At 47.8% G+C, this 14,910-nt stretch overlaps 1 long non-coding RNA gene across 1 annotated transcript; it reads right to left on the reverse strand.

The window, feature by feature from the left end:
• Positions 1-717: 717 nt before the first annotated feature.
• On the reverse strand, positions 718-2,714 carry LOC138355730 (uncharacterized). Its single transcript, XR_011224013.1, has 2 exons — positions 2,210-2,714; positions 718-1,706 (listed from the first exon to the last, which is right to left on the reverse strand). It is a non-coding gene; the product is annotated as an uncharacterized lncRNA (long non-coding RNA).
• Positions 2,715-14,910: the final 12,196 nt, after the last annotated feature.

Genomic DNA, 14,910 nt, shown 5'->3' on the forward strand with positions numbered 1-14,910 from the left:
TTAAGGACTATATAACGTTTATATTAAAATATATAAAGTAAATATATAAAGTAAGAATTAACAGTAACAATTCCAAGTCCGAGGACTAGATTTAACTTAAAAAGTACACCCGTAGTAAGTATGAAACCTTAGCCTATAGTGACATGGAAACTAATTCTGCAGAAACCTAAAGGTTAACTGGTACTAGAATTAAGGCCGAGTGCAAATGTGTAGTAATTATATAACACTAGGATATAACAGGCAGGACACAAAGAATAACTAATAAGTGAGAGACCACATAACACGTAATGTACCCGGCCAAGAGGCCGTAAAAGACCTAATGGATAAGGAGAAGGGGGTGTGACTACAAGTAGGGCTTACTAGCACCTAGACTGGGCAAAGTATTAGCTGCGGACAGCGGGACACTTGGGGACCGGCGCTGCACCCCCCTTCCCACATGCAGTGGGGAGACAAACGGGACAACTGTGCAAAGCATGACGGGGATACAAAAGCAGCCGCTTGCAAAGGGGGGGAGGGTGGGGTTTTGCGAGGGCAGCGGCGAGGGCAGGCGGAGTGAGGCAGAGCCCCAGTGTGCGCCCGTATTTATACGGCCCCAAACTGCCCGCGCAACGCCGCGGGACGCGCTGCGCAATTGTTTCTTTCTCCCCCGCCAGAAAAATCCCCGCTTGCGGTCAAGCAGTGACCATTTTCTGACCAGGGGGAGAAAGATACTGGCAGTATGGGGCGTTAAAGTTTATTGAAGATTAAATTCTGCAGAACATGTAAATATATAAAGTTCAAATATAAAGTAAGTAATTATATAAAGTTTATATTAAACACGGTTTATATTATAGACTTATAACAAAGTTGATATTATTAAACTTAATATTGAACATGTAAATATATAAAGTTTCAAAATATATAATTTAAGGACTATATAACGTTTATATTAAAATATATAAAGTAAATATATAAAGTAAGAATTAACAGTAACAATTCCAAGTCCGAGGACTAGATTTAACTTAAAAAGTACACCCGTAGTAAGTATGAGACCTTAGCCTATAGTGACATGGAAACTAATTCTGCAGAAACCTAAAGGTTAACTGGTACTAGAATTAAGGCCGAGTGCAAATGTGTAGTAATTATATAACACTAGGATATAACAGGCAGGACACAAAGAATAACTAATAAGAGAGACCACATAACACGTAATGTACCCGGCCAAGAGGCCGTAAAAGACCTAATGGATAAGGAGAAGGGGGTGTGACTACAAGTAGGGCTTACTAGCACCTAGACTGGGCAAAGTATTAGCTGCGGACAGCGGGACACTTGGGGACCGGCGCTGCACCCCCACCGCAGGCCAGCGGCCGGACCCCCCCCCGAAGGGCGAGTGCCAGCTGGCCGCGTGAGGCACTCAATGTAGCAAAGCAACAACGTCCCGTCTGACGTAGGATGTGAGCACTACTCTTCCGCCTGCCGTCTGCCATTATTTCTGATGTGGCGAGCCCGTCCCGAGACAGCTGGGTGCGGAGCGTAGTCATCTGAAGTCAAGCCTAGCGCCGAGAGGGCAGCGCGTAGGATCCTGGAGAAATCTCGCCTGGTGACAGGAGCGCTTGTAGGATCTGTGCTTGTAGGATCCGAAGAGTGTTGATTCCTGACCATGTAAGCGATACCTGGTCCAGTCGGAGCGTGCGTCGATTTTTTGTCGCGTAGCTCACCTCCCCGGGCTGAAAGATATAAGGCAGTAAGGGTGGGCAGAAGCGGCGTGCAGTGTTATCGTGACAGGCAAGAGCACAGACGAGAGGGAAACCCTAGCTGAATCCATACGGAGACGAAAAAACGGGGGAGGGAGCCCGGCAGCAGGAATTAAGAGAACCCTTAATTAACAATCCTGGATGAATAAAGAGCATCCGAATAATTATACTGTAGCAATGAAGGGGGCTAACAATTCTAAGAATCTTCCAGCAAACGGAAGGGGGAAGTACCTTTGCTAAGAGCAAAGGTGGGAGAAAACCAGTAGGAGAACAGCAAGGAAGCACAAAGCAACTATAACAGGGTAAGACGAAACACTATAAATCTTGAATATAAACAATACATACACCAAGAACGGGTATAACAACTAAGCAACATATACATAAACAATAAAATGGAATAAGAACCAATTCTTAAAGCCAAATCTATAACATGCTTGTGTCCTAAGCGGATGTAGAATGTGAGCGGGGAACATTACCCTTGGTCTCTATCCCATCTCTGCCTCCAGTCGGGTGATTGGGCTGGATAGAAGCCAAGGAGTCTGCCTTAAGTGGCCGCTGAGTGTAGTCTTGTGTTGTCAATGAGCGTCTGCGAGCCGCAGCTAGTACGCCGTGAACTTCGGCAACATCTTTAGAACAGGAGCAAAGTGAAGTCGACGGCAGGGAGCTGCCATTCAGTAACTGTAATAAGGATAATAATAAGAATACAATGTCGTAAATAATCGCACAATGAAGCGTGTGCCCCTTGTGTTAAATAGCCTATCTTTATCAACCCTGTCGATTCCCTTGAGAATCTTGAATGTGGTGATCATGTCCCCCCTAACTCTTCTGTCTTCCAACGAAGTGAGGTTCAATTCCCGTAGTCTCTCCTCGTAGCTCATACCTCTGAGCTCGGGTACTAGTCTGGTGGCAAACCTTTGAACCTTTTCCAGTTTAGTCTTATGCTTGACTAGATATGGACTCCATGCTGGAGCCGCATACTCCAGGATTGGTCTGACATATGTGGTATATAATGTTCTGAAAGATTCCTTACACAAGTCTCTAAAGGCCGTTCTTATGTTAGCCAACCTGGCATATGCTGCTGATGTTATACTCTTGATATGAGCTTCAGGGGACAGGTCTGGCGTGATATCAACCCCCAGGTCTTTCTCTCTCTCTGACTCTTGAAGTATTTCATCTCCCAAGTGATACCTTGTATCTGGTCTCCTGCTTCCTACTCCTATCTTCATTACATTACATTTGCTTGGGTTAAACTCTAACATCCATTTTTTCGACCATTCCTGCAGCTTGTCCAGGTCTTCCTGAAGCCTCAAGCTGTCCTCCTCTGTCTTAATCCTTCTCATAATTTTGGCGTCGTCAGCAAACATTGAGAGGAATGAGTCTATACCCTCTGGGAGATCATTTACGTATATCAGAAACAGGATAGGTCCAAGCACAGAGCCCTGTGGGACTCCACTGGTGACTTCCCGCCATTCTGAGGTCTCACCCCGCACTATAACTCTCTGCTTCCTATTGCTTAGGTACTCCCTTATCCACTGGAGCGCCCTACCAGTTACTCCTGCCTGTTTCTCCAGCTTATGCATCAACCTTTTATGGGGTACTGTGTCAAAGGCTTTCCGACAGTCCAAAAAAATGCAGTCCGCCCATCCTTCTCTTTCTTGCTTAATCTTTGTCACCTGATCATAGAATTCTATCAAGCCTATAAGGCAAGATTTACCCTCCCTGAACCCATGTTGATGGGTTGTCACGAAGTCTCTTCTCTCCAGATGTGTTAATAGGTTTTTTCTCACAATCTTCTCCATCACCTTGCATGGTATACAAGTTAAGGACACTGGCCTGTAGTTCAGTGCCTCTTGTCTGTCACCCTTTTTAAATATTGGTACTACATTAGTAGTCTTCCATACTTCTGGTAGGTCTCCCGTTTCCAGTGACCTACTATACACTATGGAGAGTGGCAAGCTAAGTGCTCCTGCACACTCTTTCAATACCCATGGTGAGATTCCATCCGGCCCAACAGCTTTTCTCACATCCAGCTCCAATAGGTGCTTCTTGACCTCATCTCTTGTAATTTCGAACCTTTCCATGGTCACCTGGTTTGCTGCCACCTCTCCTAGCACCGTGACTTCTCCCTGTTCTATTGTAAAGACCTCCTGGAACCTTTTGTTGAGTTCTTCACACACCTCTTTGTCATTCTCTGTGTACCTGTCCTCGCCCACCTGAAGTTTCATCACCTGTTCCTTCACTGTTGTCTTCCTCCTGATGTGACTGTGTAATAGCTTTGGTTCGGTCTTGGCTTTATTAGCTATATCATTTTCATACCTTTTCTCAGCTGCTCTTCTCACACTAACATACTCATTCCTGGTTCTCTGGTATCTCTCTCTACTTTCTGGTGTTCTGTTATTACGGAAGTTCTTCCATGCCCTTTTGTTCAGCTCCTTTGCTTTCATACATTTCCTATTAAACCACGGATTCTTCCTTTGCTTCTCTGTTTTTTCCTGTTGGGCTGGGACAAACCTGCTTACAGCCTCCTGACGATTTTGGGTGACATAGTCCATCATGTCTTGTACAGACTTGGTTCTGAGTTCTGTGTCCCAATGTATATTCTATAGGAATTTATTCATCTCCTCGTAGTTTCCCTTTCGGTACGCCAGCCCTTTGTTTCCCAGTTCTTTTTTGGGGGTGATAATTCCTAGCTCAACCAGGTACTCAAAGCTCAATACACTATGATCACTCATTCCCAAGGGGGCTTCCAACTTAACTTCCCTTATATCCGACTCATTTAGGGTAAATATCAGATCAAGCAAGGCTGGTTCATCCCCTCCTCTCGTTCTTGTCGGTCCCTTGACGTGTTGACTTAGAAAGTTTCTTGTTGCCACATCCAGCAGCTTAGCTCTCCATGTGTCTGGGCCTCCATGTGGGTCTCTGTTCCCCCAATCTATCTTTCCATGGTTGAAGTCTCCCATGATTAGTAGCCTGGATCCGTTCCTGCTAGCCACAGAAGCTGCTCTCTCTATTATATTGATGGTGGTCAAGTTGTTTCTATCATATTCCTATCTGGGTCTTCTGACATTCGGTGGGGGGGTTATATATGACTACTACTATAATTTTCTGTCCTCCAGTTGCTATGGTGCCTGATATGTAGTCACTGAAACCTTCACAGTTCTGAATTACCATCTCTTCGAAACTCCAACCTTCTCTTAGTAGCAAAGCTACACCACCTCCTCCTCTCCCTTCTCTCTCTTTCCTCACTACATAGTAGCCCTGTGGAAACACTGCATTTGTTATGGTGTTTGTTAGCTTTGTTTCTGTGAGTGCTATTATGTCTGGGTTTTCTTCTAGTGCCCATTCTCCGAGTTCACTTGTTTTATTAGTAATTCCATCTATGTTAGAGTACATTGCCTTGAAGCTCACTTTCTTCAGTTCATTTTCTTGTCCCTTTCTTGGTGAGCATTCTGCTGGTGTGGGAAGCTTTTCAGTGGGTGAGATGATCTGTGAGGTGGTTTGCAGGGTTTCAGGGGAGTTTGGGGTGAGGGGTGGGGGTTTCATGGAAGGGGGGACAGGTAGGGTGTGGGTTAAGGAGATAGGGGGGACATGGAGGATATGGGGTGAGGGGGGAGGAAGGATAGGGAGGGTATGGGATGAAGGGGGAGGGGGGACAGGGGGAAAGGTGAGAGGGGGGACATGACGGGAATGGGGAAGGGATGACAGGGTAAGAATGGGGTGGGGGGGGAGGGAGGGTTGGGTGGGGGCAGGTAGGGTGAGGGGAAGGGAGGGTTTCTATGCAGAGGGGGGTGGTGGGGTTGCCCTCCCCTCTGGTGTTGCTGGGATGCTGGTTTTGGGTTCGCCTCTTGTCTCTAGGACTGTTGTGTTGGGGGCAGAGATTTCCTGGTTTGCTTCTCCCTCCCTGCACTTCCTCCTTGCCTCTGCTGCCCTGGCTCTCTCCTCCTTCATCCTGTCCCTCTGCAGGAATACTTTTTTGTATCCCTCCACATGCTGCAGTCGACTCTTCCTTTCGAGAATATCCTCCTTCGTGATTTCGTTTGTAAACACCACCTTTACAAGTCGGTTTCTGTCCTTGTTGTACCAGCCTAACCTGAAAACCTTCTCAATGTTTCTTTCAGCCCCTTCCATCTGTAACCCCTTTAGTAGCCCCTGTACTGCCTCTCTATCCTTGCTATTCCATTCTTGCCTGTTGGATCCATCCTGTTCTTTTATGCCTAAAACTACCACTGATCTTTTTCTCTCCAGCAGCTGAGTGGTGCATCTTGCTGCTTCCTGTGAGGTGGCTGCTTGCATCGCTACCTCCCTCACTGTGTCCATTGCTTCTGAGCTCTTTTTCAGTATGTCTGCAAATGTTTCAGGTACAGAGGCATTTCCTTCCAATGTAACATTCCCACCTTCCCTTTGGATGATAATCTGATGCTCGGTCTTTTTATTTTTTTCTGTGAGGGATTTGATCTCCTCTCTTGCTGATGTCAGCTCACTTTGCCGGTTGTTAATTGTAATCCTCATTTCCTGCATCTCCTTCCTGAATCCCTCCAGAACTTGGGTTAACATGTCCCTCGTTTGATCAATTTGGCTGTTCCCTGTGTCCCTGTTGCATCCACCTGCCATGTTGCCCTTGTCAAGAGAGACAGAGCAAGAATAGTCCTAGTGTGAGTGGCTGTGGTGGGGGGGGGGGAGTGTTTTGGGAGAGTGGGAGTGGTGGAGGGGGGGATTGTTGGGAGAGTGAGATGGTGGGTTAAGAGATGGGTGAGGTGTAGTCTTCAGATTACGGCAGGTGGGGGAGGATTAGCGGCTTATCTGGGTTCCCAGTGAGCTCACAGTTGCTGTCCCTGTTACCTGTCTACCACGATTGTATTATTACGATTGTATTATTGAATGGAATGCAATGGTGTCTATGATATGATATTATATAAACCTTGTACACTGTTGGAGACTTATGAGAGACACTTACCAGCCAGCCCCCCACAAGCACTCTAGGTGAATACACGGCGTGTCGTCGGTAATCCTGTGAGGTCTTCAGGTCTCCACTTGTGTCCCGGCTGATGCGACTGATGCTTCCTCAAGAAGTCGATATTCACTAGCTATCTTTTCTAAATTCACTAAAATAATTCACCACGAGATGTGATCAATGTGTTGCATAACAATGCCACTGTTCAATTTACACTGTTCCGATTCTCACTGCACAGTACACCCGCTCCCTTGAACCCTATTGTTCCCTCGGTTAACGCGACCGCTGACCCAACACGTCTGCTCACGATCAAAGCTGACCCAAGACTGTGTAGGCCACTCCACGACCGATACTAGGGTTACTAGAGGCGAGCCCTTGGCAGGAGCCTCGTGTGACCCGCTGATCACTCTCCTCACTAAGCACCACAGTGGCTAGTCTCTTCCACCAGCCAGCCCCGGATAAGGCGATTCCCAACACTGCCACTCCTCAGGCAGGCTATTACTCTCAACAGAGTTCGTCCAGGGATAGCTCACAGCTTCTTCACAGCAGACTGATGAAGAGACCTTGGCTGCCTTGGGTAGACTGATCCATCATATAACACAGTAGTCCCAGGTCGACTCTGCAATCTGATATGTCATTATTACTGGGACGCTCTAGGGAACCTCACTTACAGGCTTAGACACAAACGTCCACCTCTTCACTCCATAGATGGCGTTGCTGTCTAAGCGCCACCTCACCAGAGGTCAGCAGCGGCTATCCCACGAGCCAATTAAGACGGGAATCTAGCACGTATTGCTGGCGTCTCTCGTCATCACTAGATGGCGTCGTCCATTTGGAGGGGGTTTCGGGAGCGGACTCACAGATGGCGTTGTCGTCACTGCTCCGTGCTCCGACGCTGGACTCGGGTCTGTAACACCTCCCCACCAAAAAGAATTTGGTTTGGGTTTCTATAAAAGAGAAAACGAACCAAATTAGTACGTGGGAACAACTCCAAACGGACTCACATACACAATGGACTGGAGTGGCGAGGATGTCTTGTCTGCAAAACTGCTCTAATGGGAGATTCTGGCACAAGGAAAACTTGAGGATCATAGTTGATGTCCTTCCTGACGTGACTTCATACAACCTCACTGAGATGTTAATCAGGGGCATAACCGTCTTATGTGTCTTGAGTAAGGATCGACACAGGCGCGATCTGGGGTGAATCGACACCTCCCTGTGTCGTGGCACCATTGATGGCTGGTCACAGACGGCATTTCTTGTACCGGTCCGGTAGTCCTTCAGGGAGACGGGAACCTGGAATACAGGGGTCTGATAATTTAGAGTGACAGCGATAGTTGTTAAGTCAGTACTTACAGCATAACGCTTACTGGGCACACACCTAGTCCCAACTGGGTTGCTTGTACATTGAAGATGGTGTTCGCTCTGCCACCGTCAGGTCGACCAACGTTCCGTATAATGCTGAATGCAGGTTCGGCAATCATGCGGGGGGTGTCAACCTGTCGGAAACAGTCACTCATAATATCATTTCTCATACCTCCTGTATCCACCATCACCTTCCAGGTCCCTTCCTCGACTGCAATACTCACAGTGCAAGTCTCTAATCCCTGGGGTTTCTTCACGATGTTCATGGGAGCCATCATCTGTAGGGTCGTCCACTGGTCCTTACTGGGAACACACACGAGAACAAAACAAAATACCGCTAAGAAACATTTGGCTAAGTTAGGGATAAGTTTCACGAGACTGTAATGTCCATAGCCGGCTATATCCATTAGCCTGGTTTGGACCGAAGAGCGCACTAGAGCCTGCGCACCTACCTCACACACCTCTGACGTCTGGGGAATCTCTGGCTGGTTCAATGAACATTGTACCTTGCCATACCGCAAGTATTCATGTGCCTTCACTCCAGACTCTTCGGTATCCGTGGGTACTTGTACACGAGGCCTCTCCTCTTGCTCAGTCGCGTCTGTCACCATAACCTCATGTTTCTTGTCGAGAGAAGAATTGGGAGAATCTGTTAGAATGCTCTCGATCTGTTGGGTAGAGGAAGAATTAAACAGGTTAAGTAGTTGTACGTCTGTGTTACGGACCCGAGTCCAGCGTCGTAGCACGGAGCAGTGACGACAACGCCATCTGTGAGTCCGCTCCCAAAACCCCCTCCAAATGGACGGCACCATCTAGTGAGGACGGGCTATACAGGCCACAGGTGCTGGATTCCCGTCTTAATCAGCTCGTAACATAGCCGCTGCTGACCTCTGGTGAGGTGACGCTTAGACAGCAATGCCATCTATGGAGCAGAGAGGTGGACGTTTGTGTCTAAGCCTGTAAGTGAGGTTCCCTAGTCCCAGTATTAATGACGTGTCTGATTACAGAGTCGACCTGGGACTGCTGTATTGGACGATGGATCAGTCTACCCAAGGCAGCCAAGGTCTCTCCACGAGTCTGCTGAAGAAGTTGTGAGTCACCCCCGGACGAACTCTGTCGAGAGTGTTAGCCTGCCTGTGACGTGGCAGTATCAGGAATCGCCTTATCCGGGGCTGGCTGGTGGAAGAGACTAGCCACTGTGGTGTTTAGAGAGGAGAGTGATCAGCAGGATCACACGAAGCTCCTGCCTAGGGCTTGCAGCCCTAGTATCGGTCGTGGAGTCGCCTACACAGCGGAGCTGATCGGAACCTGCCAGCTACAGGCTGGATTGTGGTTGAAGGCCTCCACGACAGAGCACCCAGTGGGACTGTGATTTGGCTGGCCTGTGGCCAGGGTTGATTCGCCGAGAGAAGCCAAGAGGATTCATTGTGGGCCACGGAGGAAGGAACCTGGGCTACCCAAAGTGCGCACCGTAGAGCATCCTGTGTCTTCAGAGGAAGACTAATCTGTATATAATAAGTGTAGTTATAGTAACCCCGCGTGTGACTATGATATATTTATTTATGGTGGTGGTGACAATATATATATAAATCAGAGCATTTGTATCCCTCCCCCTTTAATTTAACGTGCGTTACGGAACACATCCCTTGAATGCCTCTACAAACTTGGGGCCGTATTCCCAAATTCTAATAACATCAGAAAAGAAACCGGTTGTGTCCCAGTAGGGCCGTAACATAATTGGCATCCCCAGCGGGATCCGACCCCTTGTTAAGTATGTTTGACAGGGGTGGTGATGTAGCGCAATCCCCTGTAAATAATTCCCCCTGTGTGTAATTATTAGGACGTTGTACGGCCTGTGCGGTGCTCGGTGTGATTACGTGCAATATTGTAGTGCAGTGCTCGGTGTAATTACGTGCAATATTGTAGTGCGGTGTCCGGTGTGATTACATGCAATATTGGCAAGTGCGGTGCTAGGTGCGATAAAGTGCAAAATTGGCGTAGTATAGTGAAGCGGTGTGTTAAGTGCTAAAGTGAAGTGGTGTGTTATGTGCTAGTGCTCCATCTAAGTGACAATGGCAGAAGAAGCGACCATCGACGATCTGGACGATGTTCAGGCCTTTCTGAACAAGGAGGACTGTCTTGCCAGATTAAAATATCTGGGGAAACAAGAACTTGTGTTATTGAGTGCCTTTCTGGAGATAAAGATACGTGCCAGTGATTCCCGTGTGGAGATCTTGTCCAAGGTTCACTGGCATTTGAAGGCCGAGGAGAAACTGGAAGACGAGGCACATAGTATAAAGGAAAGTGAGGAGATAGCTTCCACTGAAAAGGAAGATAAGGGCAGTGATGTTGAAAGTGATGAGAGTGAACTGAATATAAGTTTACTCACTGTGAAAATGCTTCAATTAGAGACCCACCGTGAAATAGAATGGAAAAAGCTATAAATCGCTAGAGAAAGAGAAGAGAAACGAGAGAAAGAGAGGATAAGAAATTAGAAATGGAAAGAGAGAGACAAGAGAAATAAATGGAGATGAGGCGTTTAGAATTAGATAGAGAAAGAGAAACAGAAGAGCGAGAAAGAGAAGAGAAACGAGAAAGAGAAAAGCGAGAAAGAGAAGAGAAACGAGAGAGAGAAGAACGAGAAAGAGAAAGAGAAGAGCAAGAAAGAGAAGAGAAACGAGAGAGAGAAGAACGAGAAAGAGAAAGAGAAGAGCGAGAAAGAGAAGAGAAACGAGAGAGAGAAGAACGAGAAAGAGAAAGAGAAGAGCGAGAGAGAGAAGAGAAGGAAAAAGAGAGACAACATGAGCTAGAAGTATTGCGATTAGGTGGTCGGAGGCAAACAATGGAAACAAGTATTTTCGATCCAGTAAGGAACATCAAAATGGTCCCGAAGTTCAACGAGAAAGAAGTTTCGAAGTTCTTCGCAGCCTTCGAGAAAGTTGCAGCCTCTTTGGAGTGACCAAAGGAGAATTGGGCCATCATGATACAGTCCGTCTTGACTGGGAAGGCCCAAATCGCCTACTCCACGTTGTCCCTTGATGACTCCTGCGATTACGACAAGGTGAAGAAGGTAGTGCTCATGGCGTACCAATTGGTACCTGAGGCTTACAGGCAGAAGTTCAGGAACCTGAAAAAGACCTCAGAGCACACGTTCACCGAGTTTGCGACCATCAAGGAACGGCTTTTCCAAGAATGGTGTGCTTCTCGAAAGGTGGAGACCAAAGAAGACCTCGAGCAGCTCATATTGTTAGAGGACTTCAAAGACAGTCTGTCTGGAGATCTGAAAACGTACTTAGAAGAACAACAGGTAGAGACCTTAAGTGCAGCAGCCACTATGGCTGAAGAATACATCCTAACACAGGTCTTCCAATAGGTATGTCCCTAGGAATTACCCACGTCTTTTTGGCAAGCCTCGTCAAGACGAAGAAAGACCCGTCCCACAAAGCGCTATGAAGACGCCCCCAAGTAGCCCTCGAAGGACCAGTCCTAGCAGTTCGCAACACCGTAATCCGAGGAGGAATGTGGTGTGTTGGACTTGTGGGCAGAAAGGACACGTCACTGCTATGTGCCGAGGCACAAGAGGTAGCGGCCCACATAGGGAGGTGATGTTGATGGGCTGTGTGACACCACCAGTAGGAAGCCAGTCTATGACTAGTCAGGAAGGACCAAGATTGTTTGCCCCTCACACTTCAGGCGGGTATGTATCGAGTGATCATACTGGTAGATCAGTTGTAGTGCTCAGAGATAGTGGAGCAGCCCAGTCCCTGATCGTGAAAGACTCGTTACCCGAGGGAGTGAGTATAGAAGGGAGACAAAAGGTTGTCCTGGTTGGGTTTCCTAGGACGCGGTACGTTGCCCCCTTAGTGCCGATACATCTAGACTCGCCTTACTTCAGCAGCACATGTGCGTTGGCAGTAGTTGATACCTTGCCAATAGCTGGGATTGACGTGATACTAGCCAACGACTTGGTGACAGATTGGAGCAACAATCATCCCAAGATTGTGGAAGAGTCAGCCGGAACAGCAAGAGGATCTGAGGTAACAGCAGGCATTGGTAATATCCAGGTACAGATGGACATGGAATTAGATAACATGTTTAATCATGTTTGAATTTTGATAACATGTTTAATCACAAAAGAATTAGATAACATGTTTAATCATGTCTTCCTCTCACCAACAGATCGAGAGCATTCTAGCAGAGTCTCCTGATTCTTCTCCCGACAAGAAGCATGAGATTATGGTGGCAGAAGCGACTGAGCAAGAAGAGAGGCCTCGTGTACAAGCACCCACGGATACCCAAGAGTCTGGAGTGAAGGCGGATGAGTACTTGCGGTATGGCAACGTACAATGTATACTGAACCGGCCAGAGATTCCCCAGACGTCAGAGGTATGTGAGGTATGTGCGAAGGTTCTTGTGCCATCTTCGGTCCAAACCAGGCTAATGGATATAGCCGGCTATGGACATTACAGGCTCATAAAACTTATCCCTAAATTAACCAAATGTTTCTTAGCGGTATTTTTTGTTCTCGTGTGTGTTCTCAGTAAGGATCAGTGGACGACCCGACAGATGATGACTCCCATGAACATCGCGAAGAGATCCCAGGGATTAGAGACGTGCACTGTGAGTGTTGCATTCGAAGAAGGGACCTGGGTGATGGTGGATACAGAAGGTATGGGAAATGAAATTATGAGTAACTGTTTCCAATAGGTTGACACTCCCCGCGTGATAGCCGAACCTGGATTCGGCGTTATACGGAACGTTCGTCGAACTGACGGTGGCAGAGCGAACACCATCTTCGATGTACAAGCAGCCCTGTTGGAACTAGGGATGGACCTAGTTACCGGTTATGCGGTAAGTACCGATTTAACAACAATCGCTGTTACTCTAGATTATCAGACCCCTGTATTCCAGGTTCCCGTCTCCCTGAAGAACTACCGGACCGGTACCAGAAATGCCGTCTGTGACCAGCCATCAACGGTGCCACGACACAGGGAAGTGTCGATTCACCCCAGATCGCGTCTATACCGATCCTTACTCGAGGCACGTGAGATTATGCCCCTGCTTGACATCTCAGTGAAGGTGTGGGAAGGCACATCAGGCGGTCATTGCCTTCTATCTTCAAGTTTCCTTTATGCCAGAGTCTCTCATTAGGACAATTTTTCCGACAAGACATCCTCACCACTCCAGTTCATAGTGTACGTGAGTCCGTTTGGAGTTGTACCCACGAACTAATTTGGTTTGTTTTTTCTTGTATAGAAACCCAAACCAAATTCCATTTGGTGGGGAGGTGTTACGGACCCGAGTCCAGCGTCGTAGTGCGGAGCAGTGATGACAACGCCATCTGTGAGTCCGCACCCAAAACCCCCTCCAAATGGACGACGCCATCTAGTGAGGACGGGATATACCGGCCACAGGTGCTGGATTCCCGTCTTAATCAGCTCGTAACATAGCCGCTGCTGACCTCTGGTGAGGTGACACTTAGACAGCAATGCCATCTGTGGAGCAGAGAGGTGGACGTTTGTGTCTAAGCCTGTATTAGAGGTTCCCTAGTCCCAGTATTAATGACGTATCTGATTACAGAGTCGAACTGGGACTGCTGTATTGGACGATGGATCAGTCTACCCAAGGCAGCCAAGGTCTCTCCACGAGTCTGCTGAAGAAGTTGTGAGTCACCCCCGGACGAACTCTGTCGAGAGTGTTAGCCTGCCTGTGATGTGGCAGTATCAGGAATCGCTTTATCCGGGGCTGGCTGGTGGAAGAGACTAGCCACTGTGGTAATTAGATAGGAGAATGATCAGCGGGATCACACGAGGATCCTGCCTAGGGCTCGCAGCCCTAGTATTGGTCGTGGAGTAGCCTACACAGCGGAGCTGATCGGAACCTGCCAGCGACAGGCTGGATTGTGGTTGAAGGCCTCCACGACGGAGCACCCAGTAGGACTGTGATTTGGCTGGCCTGTGGCCAGGGTAGAAGTGGCTTCGCCGAGAGAAGCCAAGAGGATTCATCGTGGGCCATGGAGGAAGGAACCAGGGCTACCCAAAGTGTGCACCGTGGAGCATCCTGTGTCTTCAGAGGAAGACAACTCTGTATATTATAATGTATTTATAACCCCCGTTTGACTTATATATTTATTTATGGTGGTATTGACAATATATATATAAATAAGAGCATTTGTATCCCTTCCCCTTTAATTTAACTTGCGTTACGGAACACATCCCTTGAAAGCCTCTACTAACTTGGGGCCGGATTCCCAAATTCTAATAACATCAGAAAAGAACCCGGTTGCGTCCCAATAGGGCTGCAACAGTCTGCCTGTACCTGGATATTACCAATGCCTGCTGTTACCTCAGACCTTCTTGCTGTTTCGGCTGACTCATCCACAATCTTGGGATGTTTGTTGCTCCAACCTGTCACCAAGTCGTTGGCTAGTATTACGTCAATCCCAGCTATAGGCAGGATATCAACTACTGAAAACGCACACGTGTCGCTGAAGTAAGGCGAGGCTAGATGTACCGGCACTAAGGGGGCAATGTACCGCGTCATAGGAAACCCAACCAGGACAACCTTTTGTCTCCCGTCTACTCTCACTCCGTCGGGTAACGAGTTTCTCACGATCAGGGACTGGGCTGCTCCACTATCTCTGAGCACTACAACTGATCTACCAGTATGATCACTCGTTTCATACCCGCCTGAAGTGTGAGGGGCAAACAATCCTGGTCCTTCCTGACTAGTCATCAGAGACTGGGTTCCCTCTGGTGGTGTCACACAACCCATCAGCATCACCTCTCTACGTGGACCGCTACTTCTTCTGCCTCGGCACAAAGCAGCAACGTGTCCTTTCTGTCCGCAAGTCCAACACAC

The sequence above is a fragment of the Procambarus clarkii genome, chromosome 69 (genome assembly GCF_040958095.1).
Source record: "Procambarus clarkii isolate CNS0578487 chromosome 69, FALCON_Pclarkii_2.0, whole genome shotgun sequence".
Taxonomy (NCBI): Eukaryota; Metazoa; Arthropoda; class Malacostraca; order Decapoda; family Cambaridae; genus Procambarus; species Procambarus clarkii.